The following is a 15464-nucleotide window of genomic DNA, read 5'->3' as shown; positions in this document are numbered from 1 at the left end:
TATATAATGATTTACACGACCAAGCAATGAAAAAAGCTTGTCATTTAGACCGTAACTTTGACTTACCTGTCGAGAAGAAAGCAGGCAACTCCCCTTTTAAAGTCTTTCTCCTTCATTAGCTATTTCCACCTGGGAAAAGCTATCCCGATATTTATTTACATCCCGATCAATTAAATTTCTGCTTTTTGGCGACGAGGATTCCTTCTCCTGCATAACTTTGATCCTGCATAATAATTGACCGTGCAGTGCAGCCTTTCAAATGTGCCAGGGGCAGTATTTTCAAATTTTCATCCAGGCTGCCCGGGTTCGACTCCCGGTATGGGAAGACAATTTTTGTATATATTGCCAACAAAATTCAAGTTATTCAAGTTCATCAATAATCATTTATAGTCTTAGAGGCCTACACGAACTGCAGAAACAAGCAGAAGATATGTAAAAACTCATAAATGCTGTTTCAGTACTGAATCATTTTCACAAAATACAATTATATTGAATTCAGAAAATTTCACTATGGAATATTTACTTTATCATAATTTCTATTTAGTATGTCATCTCATAATTATGACGCATAGTCATAATTTTAATTTCAACTTTTTAAGTCATAATTTAAAAATACATCTCACTGATGCTGACATCTGTCCATTTATATTTGCTGCCCTTTGCAGTTGCCTTGGCAGCCTGGGCATTGGTGTTGTGGCACAGAGTTGAGACAGCACTTTCTGAAAAAAATTGTTTGAATAGACTCATGGGTGAATGTGAGTCAACAGGGCTCAGTTGTGGTCCAGTTTCCCGTGCAGGACGGAAGCGCACAGTCTGTGGAACCATGTCAACATCAGTCTCTGTTTTCCATGCCAGAGTGGACTGCCTGTTGCTTGCCTGCTTGTTTGCCTTGGCTCTCTTCGGGACAGGTGCTTGGACATGTTCATTGTCACATCTGTAAAAAAAAACACAAAAAAAAACAAAAAAAAAAACACGTGAGCATGCTGATAACACAATCAAAGAAATTGTATTATCATTATCGATCACTAATGGCCATGGATAAAAAAAGACAACGTTTTTTTGTCATTTCACACAAGAATAGGTAGGCTACTTTTATATTATGACGCTGTAAACACAATCAGGCTACATTTCATCTGTAAAATATTACGTCTATGCACTTACTCAGTATGACTCTCGATTGCACTGAGAACTGAACGACACCTGCGTGCCCCTCTGCGGGGTGCTGGAGAAGGAGAGCTTGACACATTCCTAAAAAAACAACAACAAAGTAAAACTGTTAGCATACATTATTCAAAGTAAACTGATGAGCAATTGATGGTTATGGACACACAATGTTTTGTTGATAGGCCATAGGATGGAGAAATATCTATTTATGGGCCGTAGACCGCGTCACCGCGAGTATCTGTTGATGGGCGATATACACCGCACGCATTTAGTGACGCACGCAATGAACGGATCGTTCGCGAACGATCACTACACTACATTTAAAAAATTTACACCTGTATTCACAAACATCTGTGCATAAGGCAGTATTGAAGCATGATAAACTGTCATAGGCTAACCAAAACCGAACATTTATATAAAAATATAATGTATTTAGACAGTATCACATATTTTACCAGAGGCTGAAATATATTTGCACTAAATCACATTACACCTAAGCAGATATTCACAAACATGCTACATTACGCATAAGGCAGTATTGAAGCATGATAAACACTGTCATAGGCTAACCAAAACCGAACATTTATATAAAAATATAATGTATTTAGACAGTAGCCTATCACATATTTTACCAGAGGCTGAAATATATTTGCACTAAATCACATTACACCTAAGCAGATATTCACAAACATGCTACATTACGCATAAGGCAGTATTTTAGCATTTTAACCAGTGTCATAAGCTAATCAAAACTGAGTGAAATATATTTCATATACAAATATGTTTAAAGAGCAATATTACATTTAAAAAAGTTTACACTTGAGCGTATACACGAATGTTAGGGATATTGTAAGGCAATCGTTCCTGTAAGATGTCAAAAGCTAGCCAAAACTAGGCAAAATATAGTCTGAAAATTCATATGAGTTCTATATTATCAGAAAAATAATTATATAACAGTAAACAACTTACTCAGAACATGTATCCTCGGCGGGATCAATTCGCTCTTGAAAATGCACCCGTTCATCGTCCGAATTGCAATCTTCCTCTGAGGAAAAGGTGAATTCTTCCTCGCTGTCCAGAATCATCTGAAGGGCGTCTTTACCGGAGAAACGTGCCATCCTCGGAGCGCGATGAACTATCAGTGAATCGGATGAAGAGACTTTGTGTTTTTATGGCATTGATCGGGGGGCGTGTGCGATGCAAATAGATTACCTAAACTATTTACCATTTGAATAGCGCCGGGGGCGGGGCGGCCTCAACTCATTATAGAGATAATGAGGCAGAAGGAAAAACGGTACCTCTCCTTGCTTTCAAACGGATTACATAAGCTGAGAATATTTGTTTTTTATATAAATTACTTCGTTTAAAAGAAGAGATTTCAAGCTTCATAAAGACATATATCACGTGTCTGTGTGAGAAGGATTCGCGGAGTTATTGTTCATTTTCGGACGCGTTTCAGAATGGACTACACTGACAGAGAGAAGGCAGAACTCGCTTCGTGTTTATTTTTCTTTATTTGTCAAAAAGCAAAACACTTTGTTTTTATTGTGAGTATACACAAAAATAATACACATTTAACAGAATCGATTGATGTATGACACGTGTTTGTAATATCAAAGTCAACAGAGCAAAATTAATCTCTTTTGAACTGATAAAAAAAAAAGCGAGCTGGTATCGCCGGCGAGACCGCCGACTTCAGGGGGTTAATTAAGAAATGATTTGTGTATGTTATATATATTTATGTATAAGTATTTTTTTTTTTTAAGTTAGTCCGTAGGGTGTGGAACTTTGCATCACTATGGTGTGACAAAATACAGCCACAGATACACCCAAAGATACTAAGTAGGAGAATATCTAACTGTAGATTGCGAACATTGCATTATCTGTTTATTTGGGGTCAGATGTTGGGGTCAGATTGTGCCGGATGTTAGTAGGTATTAGTTAATAACAAACAAAATGCTTTAAATCAACATAATATTACTAAAATATGGTATAAGTACAGTTTGAAAATGTTTATTTACAAAGTTGTGCGTTGTGAGTGAGATGAATTAGAGATTAGAGAAATCTAACATTGCGTGGTTGCACTATGCCTGAAACTTAGCCGTCAAATCACTGTTTTTTCTTTTTTCTTAAAAATGATCTTGTTTAATCGTGTATTCAGTCCATATTTATCAGGTTGATTTTTTGTAGAAATAAGCAAAAAGAACAAGTTAATGGCCTTGTGCCAGACTTTGTGACACTTAACTTTTTATTCTAACTTTAAAAACTGTAATACAGTATTTGATTTTTACACACGCAGTGTTTTCGCCAACTGACCTACCCCTGAAGTTATGACTTCTGAAAGCCTCTCATGTGCAGATTCGCTCAGTTGAAAAATGGTATGTTGTCATTTAAACATCTGAAAAAATAGACTGTGCTTAATATCTGCTAACTCTTTATTGTGATGCCCCCCAACAGATATTTTATTCTAATATTACTTATTCTAACCCTACCAGTCCACTAATACTCTACTAACACTAATGAGAGTTTACTTTACACACTCTGACTCTCACAAGCGAGTTAGTGGGCATGCAGGTGCAACACTACTATAGTCAACAACCAAATTATGACTTAAAACCGTTTTAAGTACATTAAAAAGGCGTAAGTGACAAAAATTGTAAATTATGACAAGTCGAAATTATGACTTAAAAAGTTGAAATTAAAATTATGACTATGCGTCATAATTATGAGATGACATACTAAATAGAAATTATGATAAAGTAAATATTCCATAGTGAAATTTTCTGAATTCAATATAATTGTATTTTGTGAAAATGATTCAGTACTGAAACAGCATTTATGAGTTTTTACATATCTTCTGCTTGTTTCTGCAGTTCGTGTAGGCCTCTAAGACTATAAATGATTATTGATGAACTTGAATAACTTGAATTTTGTTGGCAATATATACAAAAATTGTCTTCCCATACCGGGAGTCGAACCCGGGCAGCCTGGATGAAAATTTGAAAATACTGCCCCTGGCACATTTGAAAGGCTGCACTGCACGGTCAATTATTATGCAGGATCAAAGTTATGCAGGAGAAGGAATCCTCGTCGCCAAAAAGCAGAAATTTAATTGATCGGGATGTAAATAAATATCGGGATAGCTTTTCCCAGGTGGAAAGAGCTAATGAAGGAGAAAGACTTTAAAAGGGGAGTTGCCTGCTTTCTTCTCGACAGGTAAGTCAAAGTTACGGTCTAAATGACAAGCTTTTTTCATTGCTTGGTCGTGTAAATCATTATATAGGCAGCATAACGATAGAACATGTATAGTTAAACTCGATGATGTGCTATTGGAAGACATGTTGTCATAGCTTCTTGGCACATTTACCAAAGTTGCAAAAAGCGAGTAGATGGAAGAATCGCTAGATGGGAGAAATTCTTTTGGGAGGACTCCAAAATTGAGGAGGTCAAAGGGCATGCTTTCTGCTATAGCTCTCCCCAAAGTCTGTTCATGCGACCACCATCAACAAATGCTAACATTTGAAGCTTCTATATATATTTTGAGTAGATAACCGATAGTATATTCTCAGTAAAGGGTTTCACCTTGTGTGTTTCCGCACTGATTAAGGGTAGTTCGGGAGATACAAGTAAAAATGATCTTATACGTGTAATAGATCATAGCTACCAGTAAGATTAAATATTCGCTCAAGACCAATTTTACTTATCACACATTGCGTCTCTCAAATCGTGTGGTGATTTTCCAAATGATACAACTTTGTCTAAATAAGAGCAATGTAAAGTCCTCGGATTTCTTAAAAACATTGTGACAAACATGTTGTATGGACAAAAGATCTAAGACGCCTAAGCACAGTTTTTCAACAATCTAAAGTTTTTGAACAGACGCTGTTTAGTAACAATAATACCTAAGTCTTCTAAGAAGATAAATAGAAGATATGGTTTTAATAAATCTTTAAAGATTTGATTTAAACTTTTAAGGTTATGCTTTTAAATGAATTTAGTATAAACTCTGGATGTAGTATGCTCTGAAATGCAGACTAGATTAACTGTGACATTGTCCCCCCGAGACTCATCTGGTATGTCGCCCTATATCCTGAAGCTTCAGTTCACACTGTAGTTTATCACCGGGAGGGTCTGGGGCTGTTATAGGACAACTTAAACTATTTGCTTTTTTGGATTGTTTTTATCATTGCATAAAGAACTACTTCGCCTCTCTGGAAATGTAAGGTGTTTTTATTTAGCTAAAACTTTGTTTACATTTTATTAAATTATTTATTTATTTCATTTTTTAAAAATGTAATTTTCTGTGATGGTGTACATGATCGAAGTATCATGTGTGTACATGTTTAGGGTGTACATGATCGAATATACAGTTACGGTACAAAAATCATTATGTTAGAGAGAACCACTCTGTGATTTTATATTATAAACAATTAATTTATATATTTTTAAAGAATAGAATGTTTTTCAACTTCAGTTAGTCTGATAATAGGAAACCCCTTTCTCACCTCAGGAATGTAAGGTGTTTTTATTTATATACTTATTTATTTAGCTAAAACTTTGTTTACATTTTAGTAGTGTATGTTATTATTTATTGGTTATATGTATATATATAATATTAATAATAATTTAATTTTAAAATAGAAATTAGTTTATTTTTTGGAACCGTGTGTGTGCGCAAAATGATATTAAATGATTTACTTATTTATTTCATTTTTTTGAAAATGTAGTTTTCTGTGTTTAGGTGTACATGATAGAATATGCAGTTACGGTACAAACATCATTATAGCTATGGAAAGCCATAAAAATTGAAACCCCCGCATGGACAAAAAATGCTGATTGAATCTTTTCATATAAATGAGATATAAGACGACTAAGTACAGTTTTTCAACAATCTAAAGTTTTTGAACAGACATTGTTTAATAACAATTATACTTTAGGTCACCGTTAAACAAAATCATTACAGTAATCTTCTAAAAGATAAATAGAAGATATGAATGTATTGAAACTTTAAATATTTGATTTAAACTTTTAAGGTTATGCTTTTAAATGAGAGAGAGAGAGAACCACTCTGTGATTTTATATTATATTATTTATATACTTTTAAAGAATAGAATGTGTTATTGGAAGATGGATTTTATTCTTTTTGTTTATCTAAAACAATTGGTTTCAGTAGATATTTTTATAACCATTTCATTTATATACTTATAAAGAACAGAATGTTTTTTCAACTTTAGTTGGTGTGAGATACACTTCACAGTTTCACTGTTACCTATGGAATGTGGAGGAGCAGAAGGAGGGGGATGTCAGAAAGCAGAGGACGTGCGCATAGACACACAGACACGCGCGCGGCTCCTTTACTGCTTTGACACACATACATAGATGCGTGCTCCCTATGTTTTGAGGCAGTGTGAGGTCATTCAGGAATGACTATATGAATTCAGTAAACAAGTTGTGTAAAACAATATTGTGAACCCATTCATAAACTTGTTTAACTCTCTAAACATTTAACTGATTGTAATTTTGTGACATTGTTTAATCACAGTGCCTTGATGCTCTCTGGAATACGATGTGCTCTGGCTTTTACTTTGAGAAGCATTCTGATCTGTGAGTTAGAGCCCCGCTGGTGTAAAGAGAGGCCAGAGGGCCCTGATTTCTAAACACGTAAGATGATTTTTTATTTCCGTGAACCCGTTTCATAAATTGCATTTTTTGTGGACATCAATGGTATGGGCATTGATGTGTTAAGAGCTTATTCAACTCTCTAAAATAAAGTAAGATGATTTTTATTTATCTTTTGATTATCTAAAACTGAATTAATTGGTTTCAGTAGATTTTTATATTTTAAAAAGAACTGAATGTTTTTCAACTTTAGCAAGATATTTTATTTTATATTAGTGTGTGAAATATAAAACATTATTATCACTTTCACCGTGCTCAGGAATGTGGATGGGGGATCCTGTTTCAGATGTCAGAGCTCACAGAAAGAGATGCAGGCACACGCGCCCCTGATGACACGTGCGCGCACCACTCTGAGTGCTCTGGTGAGGCGTTCAGGAAATAAGTATTTTTGTTTTACCACTTTTAATCATTTAAAAACATTATTACAACTTTTAATAGTGTATTCAATTTAAAACATTTTTTAAAAAGATATCTTTTAAACTTTAAAGGATTATACTTTGAAATAAATTCAGCACCTGATATCTTGATCGCTGAGTCAGAGACCAACAAGACTTACAAACATGTAAGGTGATTTTTTATTCTTTTGTTTATCTAAAACTAAAATAATTGGTTTCAGTAGATTTTAGTAAGATATATTGTATAAGCATTTCATTATATACGCTTTAGCAAGATATTTTTTAAAACCATTTCATTTACACTTTTAAGGAACAGTGTGTTTTCAACTTTAGTTTTTTAGATTATATCAATTATATTCTATAAATTATACAAAGGATAGAATATAAAGGATAGAATGTGTTTGTGTGACATACACTTCACAGTTTCACAGTGATCGAACAGCACATGTTCAGATGTCAGTGCCCGATGCTCTGGAATGCGAGGGTGGGTGGCGATGCCGGAGGCATCTGTGACACCATATAACCAGACACACACATATAACATGACACCGGCCGTCAAAACATCTGTTCTATTTAAATAGGTCAAAACTATCCGTCAAAACTATGATTTAGGACTAGCTTGGTAACCGGGGCAAAAGCAACTGTCAAACCACATGATCGATAGGCCAAAGGTTAATCCCATGACCTCATAAAGGAAGTTCAACCCATCAATCATAAAGGTCACCGGAAGTTCAACCTGTCAAAAGGTCAAAGGTCAAAGTCATTAATCATTTTGACACATGGTCCCCTATACATACTATTGTTGTTTAATTTGCCAAATGTACTGTGTAGGTATAACCACCTCTTAGCTCTGGTCTCTGTTTGCACTTTGAATATTGAGAGAGTACTATGATTCTGGTTGCACTTATTGTTTGCATTTAATAAGACTGAGAAAAAATGGAATAAAACTGAATTCAATTTGTGGAAAGGAGTTAATTAAAGTTTCAATGCATTTTTACGTGGATACAGATGTTGCGGGAAAATGGGAAACTCCTTTTCCTCGATTTACTGAAGCCTATAATGTGAAACGCATTTTACAGCTGCACAGGTAACACAGTGGCGCTGGCGCCTCTGACGTGTGCGCCAATGAGCTAGCATCACGCCATCACACGTCAGAGCCCAAGGGGCACGGCCTTAGCCTATATTATTATTTTACTGTCTATGATATTAGTCCCCGAAAAACGCCGTTTTAGCAGGTTTAACGACTGAAGCGACAACTTGCCAGGTTACTATTATAGTGCGGCCGACTACGCAATACTCGTTCCCTACTCTCAGGGAACTGAGGTTACGATAGTAACCGAGTAGTTCCCTTTCGAACGGTCACTTCGTATTGCGTAGCTATAAGCAGTGGGGACGCCATGCAAAACGCCGCACTATAAGTAACTGGTTGCCTACTGCAGCTCAGGACCCCTCAACTCTGGATTTACACACAGTTCTACAGTATAAATTACTACACCTGCTGTTAATATTTACATAGGTCAGGTAGAAAAATTGCCCATAGGTTGTTTTAAAAGTTAATTTGATGAGAATTTTATTAGACCAAAATAAACAAGCTTTATGCATTTTGTTTGTGATTTGTGTCATGTATGACTATTGTGCATCTGACATAATACTATTATGGTAAATGTGATGTCCTAATTATAAAATATAAAAATCGCAATTTTTTTCACAAATTTCTGGAAATTACCACCACAAAATCAGTCATTTTGATCGCAAAAATCACACAAAAAAATCGTGAAATCCTGGAGGGACTGTTAAATAAAGGTTTTATGGTAAACAAGCCCCACAAACAAAGCCTATCTATACAATATGATACTAAGTATGGTCACCTCAATTGCATCAGCCATTGCAGTCCAGTCCTGGGGGAAAAACATGGGTAGGTCCATGTTGCTCATTGCTGCAGAGAGGGGTTCCCGGAGGTTAAAAAGCCTCTCTAGCATTAAATAGATGGAATTCCACCTATAGTTTCAACTTCCTGGAGAAGGCGCAGTTGGGGCATTTTCAAGTCTTTCTGCAAGTTGTCTAGCTTCTCCTTTGCTGTGCAACTGGATCTAAAAAATACCACTCTCCTCACTTTGGATCTCAAGTCATCAAGTTCAGTGACTGCAGCAAGGCTGTCTTTTACAATAAGATTGAGAGTGTGCGCAAAGCATGGCAGATGTCTCATGTTCATTTTTTTTTACTGCTGCAACCACATTTTGCTGCGTTGTCTGTACTTTGTCCTGAAGACTCAACTCCAGAAGGATACTGCGGAGGTGTGTAGCTGTGTGTCTTCCTTCAAATCTAACAAAGAAATAAGATATACTCAGCACAGGTTATTTATTATGCACATAGTTTCCTGACTGTTAAATCTGAATTTCTGAATTTAGTTCTGAGTAATTTCTATAGAGAAACGAACATTATCAAATGGAATTTAAAAAAATATTACGTTTTCAAAATGACTTGCTACCATCCGCCAGCAATTGTACTATAAATTAGGCCACTCAAAAGCTTTAATAATCATAAGCCAACAATAATACTGTGTATCCTAATAATCATTATAGGATACATAGTAGTTTACTCTGCATTTTTACTCCAGGATTTCAGAAATACATTTTTTACGAGTTAAAAAATATATATTTTACCTTTCAACCTCCAGTAATTTGGACTGCAGAGAAAAATCATCAGAAATGTAATGTGCTGTCACAGATTTATATGATTCCATTGCAACAGATGTCCACAGATCAGTTGTGAGACAGAGAAATTAATGTAAAAACAATTTTTAACCTGCTCCATCATTTTGAGCCACTTTGACACAGGAACACATTTAGGTTTTCAAGAAATTAATTTAAAAATAAATGTTTATCAATCATAATAGTCATAAGAATGATTAGAAGACATTCATTTTATTTGAATGAAAATAAAAATGTTTCCAAAACGACTCAAAATTATGGAGCAGGTCACATGTAGTCACAACTGACTGTCACTGTTATTTGTCATGTTAATAAATAAGAATTCGGTCATTTACATTTATCAGTATATGGTGATTACTAAATGATTAATCAAATTATGAATATAGCCATTTAACATTTTGCATTTAGGAAAGAATAAAACAAAACAGCATATTGAAATAGAGGGGAAAGAATGACAAACAGTTACTCAGACGTACAGTGAGCTGGTCCTTCAGAGCTTGTTTTTCTTTTGAATATCTAGATAGTGGCTGCATGTCCTTGATTATGAACTCAATTAGCTTTTGGTCCAGTTTTTGTTTGGGAAGACTGAGCTACAATGAAAGAACAATCATATAAAGAAAACAGCGAGTCAGATAAAAGAAAGACATTTTAAATCTTATGTGCAAAAAATAACCTAAACTAACCACTAAGACTGAAATTACTACAGCACTATTATTGACATACATCAGAAATGTTTTTATGAGATGATTATACTGTATACTTGCTTAGTTTCCCTACACCAAATAATCTTACAATAAATAATTTGAGTAAACCCCTACCAGGGTATGGCATCTTGGCCCCAAACTGTTGTTCAATTGATGGCTGGATCAAACGCTTTTTCGGGGCAGGTGGAGTTTCTCCCTCCCCATCCTCCTTTTGGAATTGCGATTGGGAAAAATAAAAACCCTTCCTCAGTTAATGAGGCTAGGCTAACCACAATCGTTAGTAATTTATTGAGCAGTTTGATTTACATTCCCCTGTCTTTTAAACCTTCAAATTGATCTGCTTATGTATCTGGCGTAAAATGGTGCGTCAGATTAGTTAATTGTTACCTGTCACCTCCTTTTTGTGAACCTTAGATGTTTTATCATTGGGGATGTTGCTTTATTATATGCTAATTTTCTATCGCAAATGTGGCATTTAACTTCATTTTTTGTGGAATCTAACGTAAAGTAGCGCCAGACTAATGATGTTGACCTTGGAGGCATTCTTCTTCACATGATTGTGATTGATTGTTGTTGTCGATTTATTTTAATAAATCAGATTTATTCTTCTTGTCCTAAACTACAACGAGTAAGATCAAACCCTGCCCAGCAACCGATTCTAAAGATTTCATTGGGTCAGTCATTGCGCTGATTGCCTACACAATACTGAAATAATCATCCCACCCAAAACCATACTCTGTCTGAACTTTATACAGGTGACATGATTGTGTTGACAAATGAAATTGGCTTCAGGCCGCGGTTTGTGTTGAAAAGTTGATTCCCCTTAATGGAATTGATTCCAACATTTGGAATCGACTCTCACTTCCCAACGCCTCGGAATCGAGGAATCAATTCTTTTTGGAATCGATTCCCAGCCCTAGTTATCTGTTTCTGTAAGATCCTGTGAAGCCTGAAATAACATTTACATCATACTCTATTCCCTTAGTGCCCAAACCTCACTGTGACAAATGAGCTTTGGGCAGAAGAAAGGTTAGTTCAGTTATAGTTCATTATATTCTTAAAAACTTTCCTTTTCCTTTAAATCCTCGCTTATCGGGCTGATGCTGGATGGAAATTGTTGAACCAGGTCCTGGCTATAAGGGAGATCATTGGTGTGGAGATCAATATCTGAAGGACTGTGGAGTCCGTATCTGTCTTTTACCCCCAGTGTCCTCCACATATATGAGTAGCACATACTTAACTGTGTTATACTGTATTTATTGGCTTGTCCAAGTAATATGGTACTATTCTATTCAGTGTCTCTTATATTTATTGTTAACTGTTCTGACTAGCTCAAGCTTTAACAATAATTTACTTACAAAGTAATCATTATGTTCAATTTATTTGTGTTTGGATTAATCTTTTATGTTTGTGCTGTTTTTTGTTTTGTTTTTTATCTAGCCTAACATATAGGAGTTTGGCATCTTGAGCAAGGATATTGTTGTAGTGACCGACAATGGTTCAAATGTGGTCGCAGCTTTCAAGGATTACGCCAGACTGTCCTGTGCAGGCCAGAACATTAACCATAATACACATTTGACCATTTGGATGTGGAGAACCCACAGTCTCGGGATGTGAAGACTGGTTACACACTTCAAAAGAGCAGGGTAAGATATTGTACTGTCTTGTCATGCCTGTTTGGTGTATTTTGCAGGTATTTATATATGAGTTTATACAGTTTATTGTAAAATATAATAAATAAAAACAACATAAAAACAACTGCTGTAATTAATAAATAGTTCTCTTGTTCAGGCTGAGAATCTATCTGAGACTATTCGGCTGTTAATCTTTTTCCAACAAACATTAATATTTTTAAAAATCTGTCAACAAATTGACTAATCTTACTTAGTGTCTCATTCTTGAATTTCAGATTACAGAAAGCACTGGACAGAAAGTCCGGATAGACACTCTAAACCCCGGATGATGGTGTCCCTCCAGTTTAGTCCAGAGGTGCCTGGGAGGTCTACGGGATGGTAGTTACCCCCGATCCAGAACAAAGACTTCAGGGTCTTGTCGTCGAAAGGGATTGGTGACGGTAAGACAACAGAAGTTTTCAGTGAAAGCAAGGAAATCCAGGCTCTAACGAGCGATCGCAGCGAATTTGATCCATACTGGTTGGCCGTTCTGTCACAGTGATAAAGAAGAAGAAGATAACAGGTAGTGATGGCCACTTTCCAAACACTGCTTCATGAAGCTTCGAATACTTTTGACAAATATTTGTTTCAAATCATTGGTTCGGAGCGTGCATCAGATTGGTCAAGTCACGAGATTTCAGCAAACGAGGCTGTGTTACGTCATCACTGTTTCGAAACGTTTTGAAACTCTGATGGCTGCCACGTTGATCTCAAAGTGAACCCGTGAACCAGTGTCGACGATGGTTTTAACTGATTTCAGGTCAGTTTTATTATGTTAACAAAACTGAAATGAGTCAATTGTGTTTGTACTGATCCATGATCATTGCTCTCTTCAGGATGCCAATACCAAAAACCATACCCATTGTCACTGCAGATGCAACAGTTGTAGAGTACAGCGATAGTTAAATACACCAGTAACACTTTATTTTAGGGTCCAATTCTAACTAGCATACAGTAATAGCATGCATATTACTTGCATATTGGCTGTTTATTATATCAATACCTTATTTTGCATGACTTTATTCTACATCCCTTAATCCTACCCAATACCTAAACTTAAACGCTACAAAAACTACCTTACTAACTATTAATAAGCAGTAAATTAGGAGTTTATTGAGGCAAAAGTCATAGATAATAGTGAAAATGTGTTACCAATACACCTTACATTAACAGAACAAGCGATCCACTGGAGTTTTGGGCAAAACATTAAACGTTCTTCCCTCATCTCTTCCACCTTACCAGCTTCATCTGTGCCATGTGATCAAGTGTTTTCCAAAGCAGGCGAAGTTCTGTGCAAGAAAAGAAACCGTTTAAAGGCTAAAACACTAGAGCAACTTCTGTTCTTCAATAAAAATTCTATCTTAATATTGTCACAGTGTTATTTTTGTAAAACATAACTTCACTTTCACACACAAGCTTGAAACAACATATGTAAATTAAAGAAAGTGCACCTTATCTTGTTGTCCAAGAGTTCCCAAAGGTTCTCTTTTCTAGTTACAAACCATACCTGGACCTTAATGTCATCATGCCTCTCCAGAGTTATAACATTACACCTTTACTAGTGTTTTATATGCAGACTTTAATGACAAACAGCAGAGGTAGAGTGATAGTAACTGCATGTAGATTAACAAAAGACCCTAACTAAAACACAGAATACAAGCACTAATATTTAATGGTGTAAAAGCCATTCTGTCTAGTGTGTGTCCAGTAGGGGTCACTCTTGGGTAACTGGTTACAGATTATAGGTGGGAACAGACAGTGATAAAGCAGAGATGTTAGTAGAATCATCTGTAAAGGTGCACAGCAATGCAGATCTCTCAGATGATATGAGGAAGAGTAGGGAACAGAAATACACAGATATCTGGAAAACAAGAAACCAGCAGGAGGCGCATTAGACTCCGATATTACTGTACGAGATGAAGAGAGCACTGGCAGGGATTAAACAGACTTTCCCTGCAAGGACGATATATCTTATGAGATGATTAAGCATTTATCAATCAATATAATATGAAGACTTTTTAATATGGTATGGGAGAAAGGAAAGTTGTCTGATGATATATGCAAACTAATGGAACGGATGGTTATGATCAGATTGTCACGTTACAGAGAGCAAGAACCTGTTGTCTCATTATCAGAGAAATACCATGGATTTAGTTTTATGTCTAGAAAATTAAATAAGAAAGACCCAAGTAAGTAAAGAGGCGTTTTCCGACGCTGAACAGGCGTATGATATGCTGTGTAAGGAGGGTATATTAATGAAGTTAGATAGAACTAAAGGGAAAATGTATAATTGGATCTTAAATTTTCTGTTTTGGAGAACAGTTCAAGTATGAGTGGGGTTCGCATATTCTCAGACTTATCCTATAGAGAATACTCCTCAAAGAAGTAGTCCTGTTCTTTTTAACTTAATGATAAATGACAAGTTTTTCTCAATCGATTTGACACTTTTCTTCAAACTCAGGTCACTGTTCTCAGAACAGTTTACAGTGATCTGAACACTTTGTAATTCAATTTGTAAGGTCAATGTCAATTTCTGTACCTGGACTCGAGGACCCCCTCGAAAACGAGATGGTTCATCTCAAGGGGTTATTCCTCTTCAATAAAAAATTTCAATGTCAATATAATTGTCCTAAACAGGTTGTAAATGTTCCTTTATTTCGTGCAAATTGCAAATCACATTCATAATTTTTTCAAATCACTGTGCACAAATTCTCAAATGTTTTCACATTAGTTCATACCAACACTTTAATATATCAGGGGAAAAAACAAAAAACAATTGCAGCTCTTTTTAATGGTTTTACAAAAATCACAGTCATTTGTGCACCAGTGGTGTTGTGCCACACAACTCTGTCTTGGAGACGCATAACACAGAAAGGCTCCTAAATGTTTTAAACTCCATCAATGAAATCCACTTTCCACAAAGTGATCAGGAGCAAACTGAGCGAAACTCTGTTGTAGTTCAGGACAAATTCTCAATTTCAACATTCAGAGTGGGCATCACCCACATGAGGACATTAAATTTAACATTTAATTGAATTTACTCCAGAGCGGCTTTATATATTTTTATATATACTTTTTTTTTTAAACAAAAATGAACCATCACTGAACTTACTTAAGCTGGACTGTGATGCTTTTTTC

General features: G+C 35.6%; 1 long non-coding RNA gene across 1 annotated transcript in view; it reads left to right on the top strand.

Moving 5' to 3' along the window:
• LOC309512758 overlaps positions 1-14722 on the top strand; it is an 84369-nt gene extending 69647 nt beyond the window's left edge. The window contains exons 4-5 of the long non-coding RNA XR_014211175.1: positions 12094-12299; positions 12563-14722. This is a non-coding gene — a long non-coding RNA (uncharacterized lncRNA). The remainder of the gene's footprint in view (positions 1-12093; positions 12300-12562) is intronic.
• The last annotated feature ends 742 nt before the right edge of the window (positions 14723-15464 follow it).

This window comes from Leuciscus leuciscus (genome assembly GCF_965113295.1).
Source record: "Leuciscus leuciscus genome assembly, chromosome: 1".
NCBI classification, from domain to species: Eukaryota; Metazoa; Chordata; class Actinopteri; order Cypriniformes; family Leuciscidae; genus Leuciscus; species Leuciscus leuciscus.
The sequence above is the reverse complement of the archived record's forward strand: the minus strand, read 5'-3'. Positions and strand labels throughout refer to the sequence as shown.